This window comes from Aphelocoma coerulescens, chromosome 1 (genome assembly GCF_041296385.1).
Source record: "Aphelocoma coerulescens isolate FSJ_1873_10779 chromosome 1, UR_Acoe_1.0, whole genome shotgun sequence".
In the NCBI taxonomy this organism is placed as follows: domain Eukaryota; kingdom Metazoa; phylum Chordata; class Aves; order Passeriformes; family Corvidae; genus Aphelocoma; species Aphelocoma coerulescens.
The window spans coordinates 35,956,930-35,973,024 of NC_091013.1; the positions used below are offsets into that span (position 1 = coordinate 35,956,930).

At 39.6% G+C, this 16,095-nt stretch overlaps 1 long non-coding RNA gene across 1 annotated transcript; it reads right to left on the minus strand.

Annotated features, from left to right (window-relative positions):
• Nucleotides 1-5,985: 5,985 nt before the first annotated feature.
• LOC138118362 (uncharacterized) lies at nt 5,986-11,101 on the minus strand. The gene is made up of 3 exons (XR_011155105.1): nt 11,065-11,101; nt 10,517-10,557; nt 5,986-6,050 (listed from the first exon to the last, which is right to left on the minus strand). It is a non-coding gene; the product is annotated as an uncharacterized lncRNA (long non-coding RNA).
• Between the last annotated feature and the right edge of the window lie 4,994 nt (nt 11,102-16,095).

The window sequence follows — 16,095 nt, forward strand, 5'->3', positions numbered from 1 at the left end:
ATTGCTGGGGTAGGAGGTAGAGCTGGAAGGAGAGAGGGATAGGGGAAAGGTGTTTTCAAGGGTTTATTTTATTTCTCACTATCCTGCTCTGATTTTGTTAGTAGTAAATTCAATGCATATTTCCAAGCTGAGCCTGTTTTGCCTGTGATGGTATTTGATGAGTGATCTCTTCTGGTGCTTAACTCATGAACCTGTGTTAAATTTTCTCTCTTCTGTCCTGTTAAGGAGGGGAGTGAGTGAGCAGCTTTGCTGTGTGCCAGGCATCTGGCCAGCATCAACCCACTACAAATTCACACACAGAAAAGAGCAGTGATGCTGTTCATCTGCTTTTGAAAGGTTGTGGACAGTTTACCTTGGTCAAAAGGTAAGACATGGATGGAACTGAAAAAAAAATGTAGGGAGTGAGTACAGCTGTTGTAAAGAAAACCGAATTTATCTCAACACAAAGGGGGATGGACAGCAACCTTTGTTTTGGATGAATGTCAATGTCAGTCGAGTGGATCAACTGGTTGTGTAAATTGCCTTCCCTCAGTTAATCAAAATGTGTGAATTTCTTCCCAAGCCATCCAGACCATTAGTGCCTGCACTTGGATTCAAACACATGAGGAAATAGTGTAAAGAAACATAGTTTTCACAAGGGCATTTTGTTCATGCTTGCATTCAATACTTTTCTTTCAGGTTCATCTTGAAATTCTCAAAAGTTTTAATTTAATGCTCAACCATCAGTCTATTTTTTTTTCCTTCTCTCCAGCTTGCTACCAGTTTTTTATATGTATACTATAGTGTGGGAGGTAGATTAGACAATAATCATATCTAGTAAAAATATGTTCTTCCCAAGAAATAAAGATCTATTGATCACAATTTAACTGTGCATTGCTGTACATATATTGAAATGTCTGCAGTTGTTATTCTGTCAGCATTGTCCTACTGCAGTCACAGAACTATCCATCTCATAAAATTCAACACAAGAAGTCGCTTTGAATCAGCCAATCTCTCAATCATTCCCAATCAAGTGAAGAACGTTCATAACATCATTTCAAAAAATCTTGCTACCATTCCTGCCCTGGTGGAAATAATAATTTATCTTTCACCTCTGGGTGCAATGACAATTGTGAAGAAGAATTGTTTATAGATTATCAAGGATGCTTGAAAGACTGATCTAGTTCTAATCCTGTATAACAGGGAAGGAGGCTGAGTTGTCCTTGTACCATGCCTTAATATTTATGTAATATTAGTCAGTAGTATTCAAGGCAAGTAAAAATGTCAAATTTAGTTTAACTTGTATAGGTGTATGCTGGTTTGCTAGCTTCATTTCAGAGGTAGTTAATCAAGCATATCAATTTAACATCATTTAAAGGACTACCTTATTTACAAGAATAAAAATTAAAATTTTCAGCACAGTTGAGGAACAGGAACCAGGAACACACATGCACACATTTTTTTTACAAGTTTATGACCCTTTTTCCTCTCCTTTAAAGCACTTGTTTTTCAACTTAATGTAATAAACTGCTTTCAGGATTAACATGCTCTTCAGATGAACACTGAAGATAAAAGAAATGTCTCAGTTGAAAATCAGATGAGATGTAGATGATACAATTGCTTACACATCTAGCTATTATAATATATAATGTTTTAGTAATAGTAATATCTCTATGTAAATATAAGTGAAAATAATAACAACACTTATTTTTAAATCAAATCCACCTTTAGCTTAGGTTAGTATTATGTAGCTATTAATCATCATTAGAATTTGCCCTAACTGTGAGAAAAAAATAATAAGCTATATTAAAACAAATAAAAATAGAATTTAAAAATACTAAATTAAAAAGTAGACAGATATTTAATTGTGCAATGTTATAACATTTAAGATAACAAAGCAGCCATACCATGTATGTGCAGCCCTGTAAATTTTATTCCTAGCCATTTATTCCTTTTTCCCAGCAATTTTTGTGTAGTCTCATGGAGAAATATTTAAAGGTGTGAAATCTGCTACAGAGGAATAAGTATGGCTTATGTATTTTTTTGTTATAGAAATGTTTATGTTCCTGTGTTCTTTATAGCATAGCATATTCAGGGCATGTTTTAGAGGGGTGTTCATAGATATAATTAAGCAGCTCTTCCATGACAAGCTGCTGACCTCTGTGCTAGTTACCAGTGCTTTCCTCCTTCAAGTACCCACAAACGCTCCTGAGAGACTTGCTGTCCCCATAACCTCTTCAGCTACTTGGTTACATTTATAAAGGTTTGACTATCCACCGTGGGAACAAGTGGTCAGAGCACAATGATGATCTCTCATGGAACTTCAAGTAAACAGAACTTTATCTCTCATGTCCGTGTAGAAAAGGAGTGTGGCCTAGAGTGGTCAAGCCTGGATGGAGTAGTCTCACAGCAGGTAGACAGGATTCACAAAAACCTGTATGTTGATAAAAATTGTCTAACAAATAGGAAAAGCATGCACCTTTTCAAAGCTATCATTAACTGTGAAACAGTTTTCAAACAAAAGTCCCACAATAATAAAAAATTATTATTATTATTACATTTGCAGTGATTCATTTGTTACTTTCTCTTCCTTTCAATATCGCCTTAAAGCTAATTTTTATAATTTGTTTTTTAATTTCTCTCTTGAGAGGGTCGAGTTGTGCTTCTTGGAGTTCAAAGGGGTTTTTTTGGTGTTTTTTTGTTTGCTCGTTTGTGGATTTTTTGATACCATCTCTTTAGCTCTGTAGAAGAGGATATTTCAGAAGGACCCAAGCACTTTTTTGTTTATTCCATTAATTCAATGGAATTGATTTGATCCCAACTTCATCTGCATAGGGTTATTCTACTTTAAAGAAATATGAATGCCTTAAACTTGCCACATTTAATAGTTCTCTTATATGCTCAGTTCAAGATGGTTTAATTAGTCTAGTCGCTGTAAATGCATAAATTAAAACAACAAGTTAAAGTTTGTGTTTAACCATATAGTTTCTAAGGTCTGGGAGGACGGATTCACCTTCCTCTTGGGTTCCAAAATGGCCTTAATGCCCTCACAATATTTTTTTCTCACATACTTGTCTGCAGTTGCTGAGTTTCAGTGCTGCAGGAGGGTGGCCAACCATCCTTTTCACTTTAGTCTTTTGCTTTAGTAAAAGGGTGACAGAAAAGGGAATCTCCTCTCTGGGTTTAGAGTTTTCCAGGGAACATTTGTGATGCTTTCTAGAGCTTTTACAGTTCCTTAGTCGTTCTGAAATCTCGCTGTTAGAGAAGTTCCTCCTTCATTAGGAGCTCGCTACTATGAATAAAAACCTTGGCAAGGAGACGTGGAAGGGGAGAGACCCCACCTCGGCAAAATAATCCGAAGTGCCAACCTAAGGTCCCTTCATATTTTAAAATGAGATCTTTGAGTTCCTTTTGTACCTGCTTCTGGCAGACAAACAGCTGAATGCTCAGTCACTTTTTCAATTCAACAGCCAAATCAAGGTAATAATCCCAAATTCTAAATGGTAATTAGATGAAAATGCACATCTTGCACATGTTAAATAGGAAATACAGATGACAAAAACATTTGCCTGGATGGTTATATTCTGATTTTCCAAAATGCCATTGCAGAGTACAAATTTTATTGTGGCTCAAAATTCTGGTGATCTGTAATTTGCTTTTTATTTGGATTTTGCTCTGAAGAGCTCTTTCTTCGTGATCTTGTCAGAAATTTATTTTCAAAAGGATTTTTATGTCAGAAAATGAATATTCCTCAAAACCAAAGAATGTTTTGCTGGAATGTTTTATTTTTTCACAAGAAAAAATCTAATTTAGAGGCAATCTTACTAACCAGTAAGTTAATGATTTCATAGTTGGGGAACACCTTTAGGGATCAGTCCCAAGTCTGTTTTATTCAAAACTGTTGGGCCATTGCATATTTTAAGGTCAGTCACAGGGATTTTTTTTTTCTACTTTATACTGTAAGATTATCTTGAAATCTAGGATTTTTTGTCATTGTAGAATGGGAAAGATTTATTGAAAGCTGTGTCAAAATATATCTCAAGCAAGGAAAGACATTTTCTGCTTTATTCTCTGGTGATTTGAGAGTAAATAATTGGGATTCCCCTTGGCATGTATCACACTCATGTGTGAGCCTGGGTTCTAGGACAAATAACACCGGTATAAATCAAAAATGTATTTGCTGACAAAGTCTTTCTTGAAATGCATTGGCTTTTAGAGAGGTGCATGGGGGTTTGTGATGGCCCTTCTCTTCATGATCTAAAGATCATGTCTCCATTCATACACACAGAGGAGGCTGCAGATGTGTTGCTCAGTTTAGCTGTATGACATATTGCCAAGAGATTCGGACCAAACACTTCTCATAGAAGGGTTACAAAGCCATTTTCTTTATTCCTTTAGCAAGTCAGCTCCTCACATTTAAGAAAGGATGTTCTTGTTATGGAGAGCAGCATGAAAGGCAGCATTTTTGGTCATTTTTTGTTATATCAAATCCTTGAGGGGCCTTGAGCAGAAAGTTTATGTACATTAATAGATAAAGCTCTCAAAGGTGCCCTTCAACCTTCTGCCAGAAAGAGGAAATGACTTGTTATTTACATGCTGCTGTTTGGTAGAGGAACAAGCTTTGATCAACAGGCAGAATCTCTGAGGATCTGTGTTTGCAAGAGATTACTCAGGAACTGCACTAGATCAGTTCATTTGCTGCATGCCATATGCCTTTATGCTTTCATAAATATTTTTCTGACAGCTAGCACTTTCCTCTTCTGAGGAATGTACTTTGGTGTCTCTGGCTGAATGAAGAAAGCGGTAATGGAGTGGCACAGTATGGATGCAGGTCTCTGCCTGACATTTGCCAGCATAATGCAGCTGAGGAGTGGGCCACAAGTGACACAGCTCCACATCAGCCTGGCTGCTCTGCTCAGGGGTGAGGGGAATGAACCTTTATGAGGAGCACAGCCCTAGATAATGCTTTGCTTTTCTGTCGAGGTTTGATGTGAGTGCATACCACATATTGTCTTTCACCTATTATTTCTCTGAGGCTGAGTGCTACTGCTAACAGTAAAATTTCACGGGCTTACTTTAGCAGAATATTAATGAAAACTTTCTTAATCTTTGCACATACACATACAAAGGAGAGGCTGCCTTTGGTGCTCAGAGAGATTTCAAACATTTACTTACTGTCGAGCTTTATGCATATACGTGCATGTGAAAGGTCAGAAATGGTCGTTCTATCATTTGGGATGAACACAGCTGAATTGAAATGTCACAGCAGTCGTACCTAGCAATTTAAAAGCTTTGGAGGGTTGCAAGCCTGTGGATTCTCCTGCCAAGCAAATAAAAATCAACTCTTTGACTGTACAAATTTGCATGATTACAGATAATATATTTTACATCATGCTTGTGGAGTTTCTGAGCACCAGTAGGCACAGGCAGCTTTTGGAGTTGATTGGAGTTGAGAAACTTGCTGTGCAGACGTGGAGCAGGGAAGCAGGCTGCTCATAGCAGACCATGGAAGGCATCAGTCAACCTGATATGTGGCTGATAGATGTTAGCCTTTTAGACCTCTCAGACATTACAAAGGAATCCTGCAGTAGAAGTTAGGGTATGTTACAGTGTAATAAAAGAACATGAAGAAAATTAATTTTAAATAATTGAAGAAAAGGCAGTGTCTCTGTAGGAAGGGCTATACTAAAAAGAGATCATAATCCCTTTGTCAAATGTTTGTGTCTGATTGTTTCAGTACTTTCCTTGCTGAGAATGAATGCTGTGCAGGAACTTGCTGTCTTGCTGACTTACTTGCTGGTAAGGGGACCTGCTGGAACATATATAGGTGCTCCTTCCCTCAGAGAGCACCTTGCTGAGGAATGTGATGACTAGTTCAAATGGGATGAGGAGGGTGGAGGTGGACACCTTATCCATGGAAATGGAAAGTTCATGTTAATGAAAATCAATCCAAATACATGAAGACTCTGCAAGATAACTTTTAATTTTAATTTTGTGATTGTGTAAGGAAGATTAAATCAAAAGGGTAAGAACAAGCAACTTGGATTACATCTTTTCATCTGAGATTCATCCTGAGAAGAAAAGAAATTGAGGTTAATTTATTTAGCATATGGAGTGAGTACAAACCATAATGAAACATATCCATGTGGAATTGCAAAGTGTACTCCTGACTACTTCTACAGTCATTAAGAATTTTTCTCAGACAATCCTCCAGAAGTGATAATAGCCGTAAGGGTCTGTGTAAGTTCTGTAGAAATTGTTTTGAAACCTACAGAATTTAATATTGTGGGATAATATTAATTAATTAATAGTAATTAATATTAATTTGAATGAAGCTACAGGTTTATGAGGCAGAAAAACTTTTCTGTGTCATTTAATATAGTTAAAATAAGATAGTTTATTATTGTCTAATGAAATTCTACAAATTAAAACCTACAAATAATTTTTAAAAGTTTGTATATTTTGCTTTTCTAGTAAAGGCAGATATTATTTGTTTAGGAAAAAACAACTACTATAAAAAAATGTGCTGTTTTCAACCTGCCCACTCTTAACATACATTCTGCTTATCAAATATAAAATTAGTTTGTATCTTGTACATCATCCCCTAAGTGGGTGCTTCATGGCATCAGTGCATCTCAACATATGTTGTTTAATGACCCGTAGCTGTCCCGATTTCCAGCATAACCGTATTTTATATTTATATTTGAAAACAGTATCTGGTTGACAACAGGCAGAAAATACCCATAAAAACTCATAAGAAGGGATGTTTTGACTCTCAGGGGCTTAATAACCCTTTCCTCAACCTTCCTTTGTCTTATTTGTTTGTGCTACTATTTAGGATGATACCTGGTTCTTCCTCTTCTCCTTGCACAGTGAAGCTCTGACTTTAGCTGATGACACTGCAGTGATAATTTTGTTTTTTCTAGCAAATAGATAAGACTTTGGAAGAAGACACTTTTATTCCCTGTGCCTGCTTTCAGAGGCAGAGGACATAACCTCCCAGCACCTAGATTAAAGATCCTGTGAGAAAAAAAGAGATCAAGAAATTCACCCACTCTAAGCAACCCTCTCAGGCAAAGAAAGAACATTTCAGTGCTCTCAGCTGTTGCCAAAATCCCAGCAGCCTGAATGCTGCTTTTATCATTAGCACTCATCAAAGCTTCACAGAAGATGGAAAGGATTTTGAAGTTCCTAATTTCATGAGGGAATGAAGGTAATAAATTCATAGATCACCTGAGTGACTGAATAAAGACAGCTGGCTAGGGAAAGTTGGGGATAAAAATGAAAAGAGTTTCATATGTTGTTTGTCCTTTAATAATAGTCGGGAAATAACAGAAAAATGCCCTGCTGGTGGGCTCCACTTAGAGACCAGAGACATCCTGGGGGAAGGATTTGGAACATCTAAGAAAAGCTCCTGTTGCTGGAGAACCAGCTGCAGTGTTAGCATTACTGTGGCTGTGGATAACCACAGAGAAGGAAAAACAAGAAAAGTTTCTGTGGAGTATCCCACTAAATGCAGTCTGGTTTACAGACAGGGAGGGATGAGGTGAGACATGGTGCATCTCTTCCAACTAATCTGCTCTTGTGTTTGGTACTGGTGATGGCACAAGTGTCCAGGTTACAGCTCATGCCTGTAGAGGTGAGAGAATTGAGGTAAAGCAAAGCATGTCAGTATTGAACCCATTATTTTTATATCTGTGCACTACTTTCCCCCACCAAAAAACCAGTCGCCCTTCTTACTTGTCCCAGCAAACCTAAAATAAACATGGAGACAGAAAACCACAAACTACTTTTCTTGAGCACTTCTGCATTGGAAACAGAGAAGCAGAAAGGTAAATGATGCTCTGGGGCAGCAGACCTCACCCTTACAGCAAAATGAGAAGTTTAGATGCTCTGAGGTTGAAAAGGAGCTGTGTACATACAAACAGCAAGGCAGATATATTTATGTGTTTAATTGTAAAGAAAGGAGAGATAAGAAGACAATTACCCTCTAAATTTGGTAAGGAAAATGAAGAGATTTTTGCTGCTCTGACTGCTCCGAGAAGAGAAAGTGTAATCTTAGCTTTGGATGTAATTTTTGCAAAGTCTGCTTTGGATCCCAGGATAATCAGGACAACTGGCTGTCCTATTAAGCTTCAGAAAGCAGGAAGACACAGGGCTGCTGACAGACAGTCAGGCACCTGCCAGTTAGTGTGGAGGAACTGAACCAGTGGGTGCTTTCTTCTCTCCTCCACTTTGAGTGTACTGTGACAGATGGCATTTGGAATTGATTGGCGTATCTTAGAGGGTTTGCGCTAATTTAAATTATCTTTCAGATTTATCATATAAAACACTGAAGTAAATGGTGTGACTCGGTGAATCAACTCACTGAGAAAGAAAGAAAGAAGAAAACCCACTTTGAAAAATTCCCAAAATCTGACTGCACAGACTCTAAAGGTGTGAATTTGAGTGTCATGTAAAGATATGTGTGCTACAGCTTTGGACAAGTTGTGTAGCGTTGTCAGCTTGCAGCTTTACAAGGTGACTGTATCAAAAGTCCTTCAAATGGCTATCAAAGACAAATGGTCTATTTAAGCGCATCTATATTCAGAAAAAAGAGGATATTATAAGGTATATAAAGCTTTTTCTTCTTGATCAAAATTTGCCTGAAATGATTAACTTAAATAAACCACAAATGAGGGAGAGGATTGCATAGCATTCCCATCATCTATTTGTACTAAGTCTTAATTTTTCTGGGATTAACATTTTGCACAACATTTTGCACTTCTATTTTGCTGTAAGCCAGTCTGGTTCACATTCAAACAGGTGCTGTAGATTTGCTCTTGCTGCTGGCTTATCAGAAAGGAAAGCCCACTCACCCAGGAGGTCACAAGATCATTTTAGAAGTTAGGGAGAAGGAATCAGGATGAAGCCTTATTACAGCTGGTAATTAGAAGCAGTGACAGCAGCACAAAGCTGCTTCATCGGCTCCTAAACTCAAGGACTACACTTGGGAGAATAAAATGTAAGTGCTTGTCAGGGATATCAGTGAAGTCGCTCTATTCCTGCAGAGGTCTCGCAATACAGACCCAGCGCTGTCCCAGTAAGGGTCCTGGCACCATCCCAGCCCTGCCACTGGCATCCCTCCCCTGCTGTCAGTGCTGCAAGGCAGGTCACCGCCTCCTCTCCTCCTGCTCTCGGCTGCCAGCAGCAAAGGGACAATATTGCTCGGCCCGACGCCAGTTGCCTGGTGTGACAGCGTTGGTTCAGCTCCTCACCTGACATAAGCTAGGCAGAAGGAAAGTAGACAATGTTCTGGAAGGTGAGAAGAAGCAAGAAGAAGGTGACAGCAACCTGGCGAAGTGTCCAGACTGGGAGAGGAGGGAGAGGGAGTTAAATCTAGGAGGGTCACCTTGAGGCAGAGCGCCCACTTCTCACAGCACATTGAGAGGTGGATTTTTGTCTTTTGTGAGGATTGTACTTGGCCCAGAGAAAGGAAGAGAGAGATTGGATTTTAAAATATGCAATTTTCTGGTAATTAAACATTTCATAAAGTAAATATTACCACTTTAAAGTAGATTTCATGTTCACAGGAAAGCAAAGTTGATGATTTTACCAGCATTCTGCTATAATATTTCTGCTGCAAACATTCCCCTAAAGCCATGGAGATGATCCTGAACTGAACTTTCTACTCAACACTTTCATCTTTTAGGATCTTCTTGACAGACAGACTGCCAGTTGTCAGAGTGTCTGTCAACTGTGAAAGCTAGCAGCATATGCTGAGACAAGCTGGTAAGGGCAGGGTAAGAGAGATGACTTCTCTGTTTATAAAACAGGAGCTCAGTAAAGTGACTACAGCAACTCTCAGGAGGAGCAGATGCAGCTGAAGGTATGAAAACAAAGCAGTCTGAAGTACTGCAGGGAAATTCATTTAATGCACAAAGCAAATCGTCCTAATTCATCTTTAGAACTAAATAGTGCTCTGTTTTCTGTCTGATGATTCACTGTTATTATGCACATTATTGTTTACGAGTAATGATTACTTAGCCTATCACTCTGTCAGGTTTCTGCAGTGCAGATCATATTATCAATGCTTAATGGGTGTTACTGCTCAGAAGAGGGATTTACACTTTCAGTGTTTGCAGCCTGGTTTGTCAGAAAGCAAAGCAAAGCAGCCTCAATGTTACTGAAGAGACCTGTACATCTAATGAACCATGCTCTTTGGAACAGGAAATTTCAAGATTTGAAACAATGTCAGAACCCTCTAAGACTTCCTCTATGGTTATTCCTGTGCACCTGTTTTCCACCAATGGATCTCTTCAACAGATGGTTTTCTCTAAATTGTCTTTTTAAAACTGGGGAAGATCAAAAGAATTAAGACCCATGGCCTGCTCTCTCCACTTATCTCCTTTGACAAACAGGTTATCATCTCCATTTTTTGCAATATTTGGGAACTATCTTGTGCTCCAAGATTAATTTAGGCAACATCCAGACTGACCTATGGCCTTGTGCCATTCAGGACACGGGGTCCTAATACCTCCTCCTTGTAGTCACTCACCAGTTTTATTTGCCCTTGGAATGAAGCACTCAGATCTGCCTCTGAAAAGTGGAAAAATGTTGAAGTGATCCAATCAGCAATACATAATCACAGAACACTTTGAGTTGGAAGGGACCTTAAAGACCATCTAGTTCAATCCCCCCTGCCTTGGGCAGCAACACTCTCCACTAGACCATCCATGCTAAAAGCCCCATCCAACCTGGCCTTGAACTCTTCCAGGGATGGAGCATCCACAGCTTCTCTGGGTAACCTGTTCCAGTGCCTTGCCACCTTCACAGTAAAGAATTTCTTCCTTATATGTAAACTAAATCTACCCTCTTTCCTTTTAAACCCATTCTCCTTTGCCTTTTCGCTACATGACCTTGTAAAAAGTCCCTCCCCAGCACTCGTAGCCCCATTAGGTAGTGGAAGGCTGCTATAAGGTCTCCCTGGAGCCTTTTGTTCTCCAGGATGAGCAACCCCAACTCTCTTAGCTTGTCTTGAGAGGAGAGGTACTCCAGCCCTCTGGAGCAACTCTAATACAAATGCAAACATTATGTGCAGCCAACCTGTGATAACATCTGCAGGCCATGTAGGACATTGCTGGTTTCTGCTGCAAAGGACATTCCTATCTTGACCTAATAAGTAAATGCATTCCAGGTGTCTCCATTTGTGCATTCAGCTGGGAACAAAAAGTTTATCATGCAGCACTAGAAATATGGTCCCAAACTTGTCTATCAGGCATCTTGGTGACAAAATTATCATGGAGACTTTGAGACACTGATATGAAGCAATGCCTGCTTGGGTTATCAAAATTCCCCCAAGAAAAGGGAAATCCTGCCTCCTCTCCTGGAGCAGAAGCTCAATAATCATTGTAAGTCCTTATTAGCTGGAGGCATATAACCAGCAAAGGGTTACAGATCTAATGACATCAAAAGACAGTTTACAGCTATATACTTGACGAGGCTTGTCAAAGCATGCTTAACAGAAAGTTTTCAAATCCACTGCATTTGGGAATTTATCATTAGACAGAAGTGAAATGAGTGAAATTAGTTAATGCATGTACAGTGCTTTGAAGATATGAAATGTTATTTAAATTATGGGAAGTCAAATCAAGGTAAGCAACACAGACTGAGAAATGGGGAAAGAAATATTTTTATGTAATGATCCACTGGCTTCATGTCCAATGAAATTCTGTGTACTCCTTGATCAGTGGAGAGTCCTCTATCACCTTTTTGGTGGGAATAGTCTCATACTGCTGTGGTTAGTCTTGGACTGAAAACCAAAGCATCAGCTTTTTTTTTGTAGATTGCATAATTCTGTTCCATTTTATCGAAAGAAAATATCTTCTTCTGCTTCTTCTTTTGTAATGCATGTTTCACTAAGGGAATTTTGGCAAAAAGATGTGACATTATAAAAAAGTAAGCTAGGATTTGAGGTGATTATTATCTCAGTTACAACACTGATTCCTGCGGCTTCTTTTTTTAATTAGTCTGTTTAGGGAAACATATTTGGGGATTAAATGATGCTTGGAATAAAAAATTGAGTTTGCAATTAAAGACAACTGATAAATCTTAAGAAAAAAGTGGATACAAAATGAGGTTTTAAAATAAAAAACGTGACAAATATTTTCATTTTTGGTTGAATTTTCATTTTTTATGAAGTTTAACAACACAACAACCTGGTGAAAGTTCTGGAAAATGCCTTTTAATTTTATTCAATAAATTTGCCTTTTATAACAGCAGACTTATTTTGCCGATATAAAACTGATTGGTTCATAAATCTCTTTCAGTATTTGTAATGGAAACTCTTAGTCATCATGGCTGATCTGGTGTAGTACTCATGAAAATTCTGCTTTAAATGGGAGGCTGAATTACAGAACTGACAGAGCTCACTTCCAGTCAACATTTCTGATTTTAAGATACTCAATCTTTGACTTAAAACCACAAATAAATACAAATGCATGCCAGATGTCAAGGCATCTGCACAAATAGTCCAAGAATGTTCCTTGGTGCTGCAGATAAGATGCTCTATCTATTGGTCTTGCTAAAAGTAGCAAAGCATAAATGCCCTGAAAGGTAGTGGGAGATTTGTGCTCTGTCTTGATGAAAAAGCATATATTTATATATATATATTTGGGTGGGTAACTCAGCCTTTTTGTATATATATATTTGAGCTCTCAAGCACTTTCCTATGGAGACAAATATGAGCTTCATGAAAGAAAAGAGAGGCCTTCTGGCAGTCAGCTGCTTATTCTTCAGTTATCTTCCTTTGACCCTTTGGTGTTTCTGGATTTTTAAGCCAAAGGAGATTATAGTTACTTAGTGCTGTTATTATTATCTAAGGGAAAGAGAGTGCATTGTGCACAAACCATGACAACTAATGTCCATTCATTGTAAGTCTGTAAAGCTTTCAGCAGCATGCTTCTATTGCGCTAGTGGAAGTTTCTATGTCTAAATTAAAACTGAAAACATCCCCTTTATATTTGTTTAGGTAAGATTAGAACCAGAAGACATTGTTATTTTTATCAGTCCCAGCAACTACTTGTGGTGGGATGATCCTGGCTGGGTGCCAGATGCCCACCAAAGTAACTATCACTCACCTCCTCAGCTGGACAGGGGAAAGAAAATATAATGAAAGGCTCATAGGTTGAGATAAGGACAGGGAGAGAGCACTCACCTGTTACTGTCACGAGCAAAACAGACTCGACTTAGGGAAATTAATTGAATTTATTACCAATCAAATCAGAGTAATGAGAAATAAACCTAAATCTTAAAAATGCCTTCACTCCACTCCCCCTCTTCCAGGGCTCCCAATTTTTTCTACCTCCAACCCCCCGGCGGTGCAGGAGGATGTGGAATTGGTGCTGTGGTCAGTTCATCACATATTGTCTCTGCCACTCCTTCCGCTACAGGGGAAGGATTCTTCACACTCTTTCGCTGCACCAGTGTGGGATCTCTCCCATGGGACATAGTCCTCTACAAACTTTTCCAACATTAGACCTTCCCACATGCTACAGTTCTTCATGATCTTCTCTAGAGTGGGTCCCTCCAATGGGGTGCAGTTCTTCGGGAACAGACTGCTCCATTGTGGATCCCCCACGGGGTCACAAGTCCTACCAGCAAACCTGCTCCAGTGCAGGCTCCTCTCTCCATGGGCCACATACCCTGCAAGGAGCCTGCTTTAGTGTGGACTTCCCATGGCATCACAGCCTCCTCTGGGCTTCCATTGGCTCCAGTGTGGGGTCCTCTGTGGGCTACAGATGAATCTCTGTGCCACAGTGGACTTCTAGAAGCTTCAGGGGCACAGCTGCCTCACCTTGATCTTCACCACAGGTTCCAGGGGAATCTCTGCTACAGCACCTGGAGCACCTCCTCCCCCACTTCCCCTCCTCCCCCTGACCCTGGTGTCTGCAGAATTTTGTTTCACATATTCTCACTTCTCTCTCTGGTTGCAGTTGCTGGTTATTGCCCCTTCTCAGGTACATTATACCAGAGGTGCTACTACCATCACTGATGGGCTCAGCCTTGTCCAGCGACAGGTTTGTCTTGGAGCCAGCTGGTAGTGGCTCCATCAGGCATGGGGGGGGGGCTTCCAGTAGCTTCTCAAAGAAGCCACCCTTTTAGCACCCACACTATCAAAACCTGACCACACAAATCCAATATACTGTTCTCTGATACTGGGGAAAATACAAACACTAACAAATTATGCAGGGGCTACATGGACCAGAACTGTGCTGGAGAATGTATTGAGAATACAGCACAAAATAACTATGCCCAAATAGACTAGTAGGTGCTGCTGTGCTGTTGCTTACACTCTATGATTTACAGAAGTGCAGATCCTGCAGGGTAATTTGGAGTCTTGCTCAGGGCATCTGCAGGGAACAGAGAGAGTTTGGCAGTGGGAAATGCTCACTTACTGATGCCATTCAGAGTTTTGATGCCATTCAGAGGTTTAATGCCTAGTAAATGTTGTAGAGCTATGACTCTTTTCTCTTTGACTTCACCCTTTAGATCATATGCTGATAACAAGGTAGAAATTAGTCCTTTCTTTTTGAGGGATGAGTCCTCGAAAGACTATGGGTGCCACTTTTTTTTTTTTTTTATTGTAGCCTAACAGATAAATCACTGATCCAGCAGGCTGCCCATATTTTGCCTTTGAAATCCTCTTTTCCTATAGCTTTACACACTGCCAGGCTGGAAGGGAAGAGATGGGAGGTACTTTCTACACATTTAGTTGAAGATATTCCACTCAACAGTAACATGGGGACACAGAAACACAGTCACTACGAACCTATGGTTTTACAGCCAACACAGCCACCTCCCACTCAGAGGGAGAGGAGAGAGGCCCTGGGAGCTCTTGTCATCAAGATTTATAATGTACTTTACATTGAAACACATATTAAATACAATGCATAAATAGTTCTTCAGTCATGGTGAAGGAGTCCAGAATAGAGCTTGTTATGTGATTGGAAAGATATTGGCAAAGTTCTCAAAGGAAGCCACTGTAATATCTCTCTGCAGTAGATCTGCTTACGCTGTGCACAAAAGCCACAGACATTACTTTTTTCTTATGTGAGCACCAAAACCATTGTTTTCAATATAGCAATATTGATCCCACCTCTGGGAATGGCTGGGCAAACTGCATTAAGGGAGCTGTACGGCTTGGAAAAACTGATAACTTGTCTCTTAGGCTCATGCTGTTAAATGAGATGAAGCAAAGCCTATTGTAGGATGCTAAAGAGGAGCTTATGAGCAAAAAGTTGACAGAAGCAGCACTATTTCCTGTCTGATTTTCATGTAAAAAGGCAGAAAAGCTGAAATATAGCAGAATGAGACAGGTGTGGGTGTAGCATACACAGCAACATTTCAACAGCACTAAAACCCCACTGAATACTAAAAAATACCAAGCTTCTCTTTTAGCAAGTGACAGTGGCTGATCCCTTCTGAACTGCTTCAGTTGTTGCATATGTTGTCCACCCCATGCATTGCATTTTTTGTGGGTTTAGTGGAGGATGGAGAAGAAAACTAGTGTGTCACTAAATCCTCTGTCCAGCTCCGTTCTTATGAAGGTGGAAAGTTCGTTTGGTTATTGAATCAACTACATCTTCTGGATGAATAAACGCCCCCCCCCCCCCCCCCCCCCCAAATACAACCAATAACAAGACATTCCATTGGTAGATGCAAGGGAAATCCATTATTGCATGCATCATCCACATTAGCAAGGAGCAGAGCACCAGGGCACCAGAGCTAGAGCTCAGTTAGGAGTCACCTTCCAGGATGAGGATGGCTCCAGTATTGCATGCCAGCAGCTTCACCTCTGAATTGCAGAAGACCCTAATCCTCATGTGTGCTGACATTAAGGAGTCCTTTTGGAAAGATGATGAGCAGGAAAGCTCTGAGTGAGATGACAGGAAAAAAGAGTTTATCACCCAACACTACAAATAACTTGATCCTTATGAAGCAAACCTGTTTAGCTAAGAGCAAAAGTAGATGTGTAGGACCTAAGTAGAAAGGCTCAAATAATCAAATTTGACTCTCAGTGAAGTTATTTATGATTATTTTTATAACTAGGTGTTCACTCGGTCCCTTCCCAGTTGG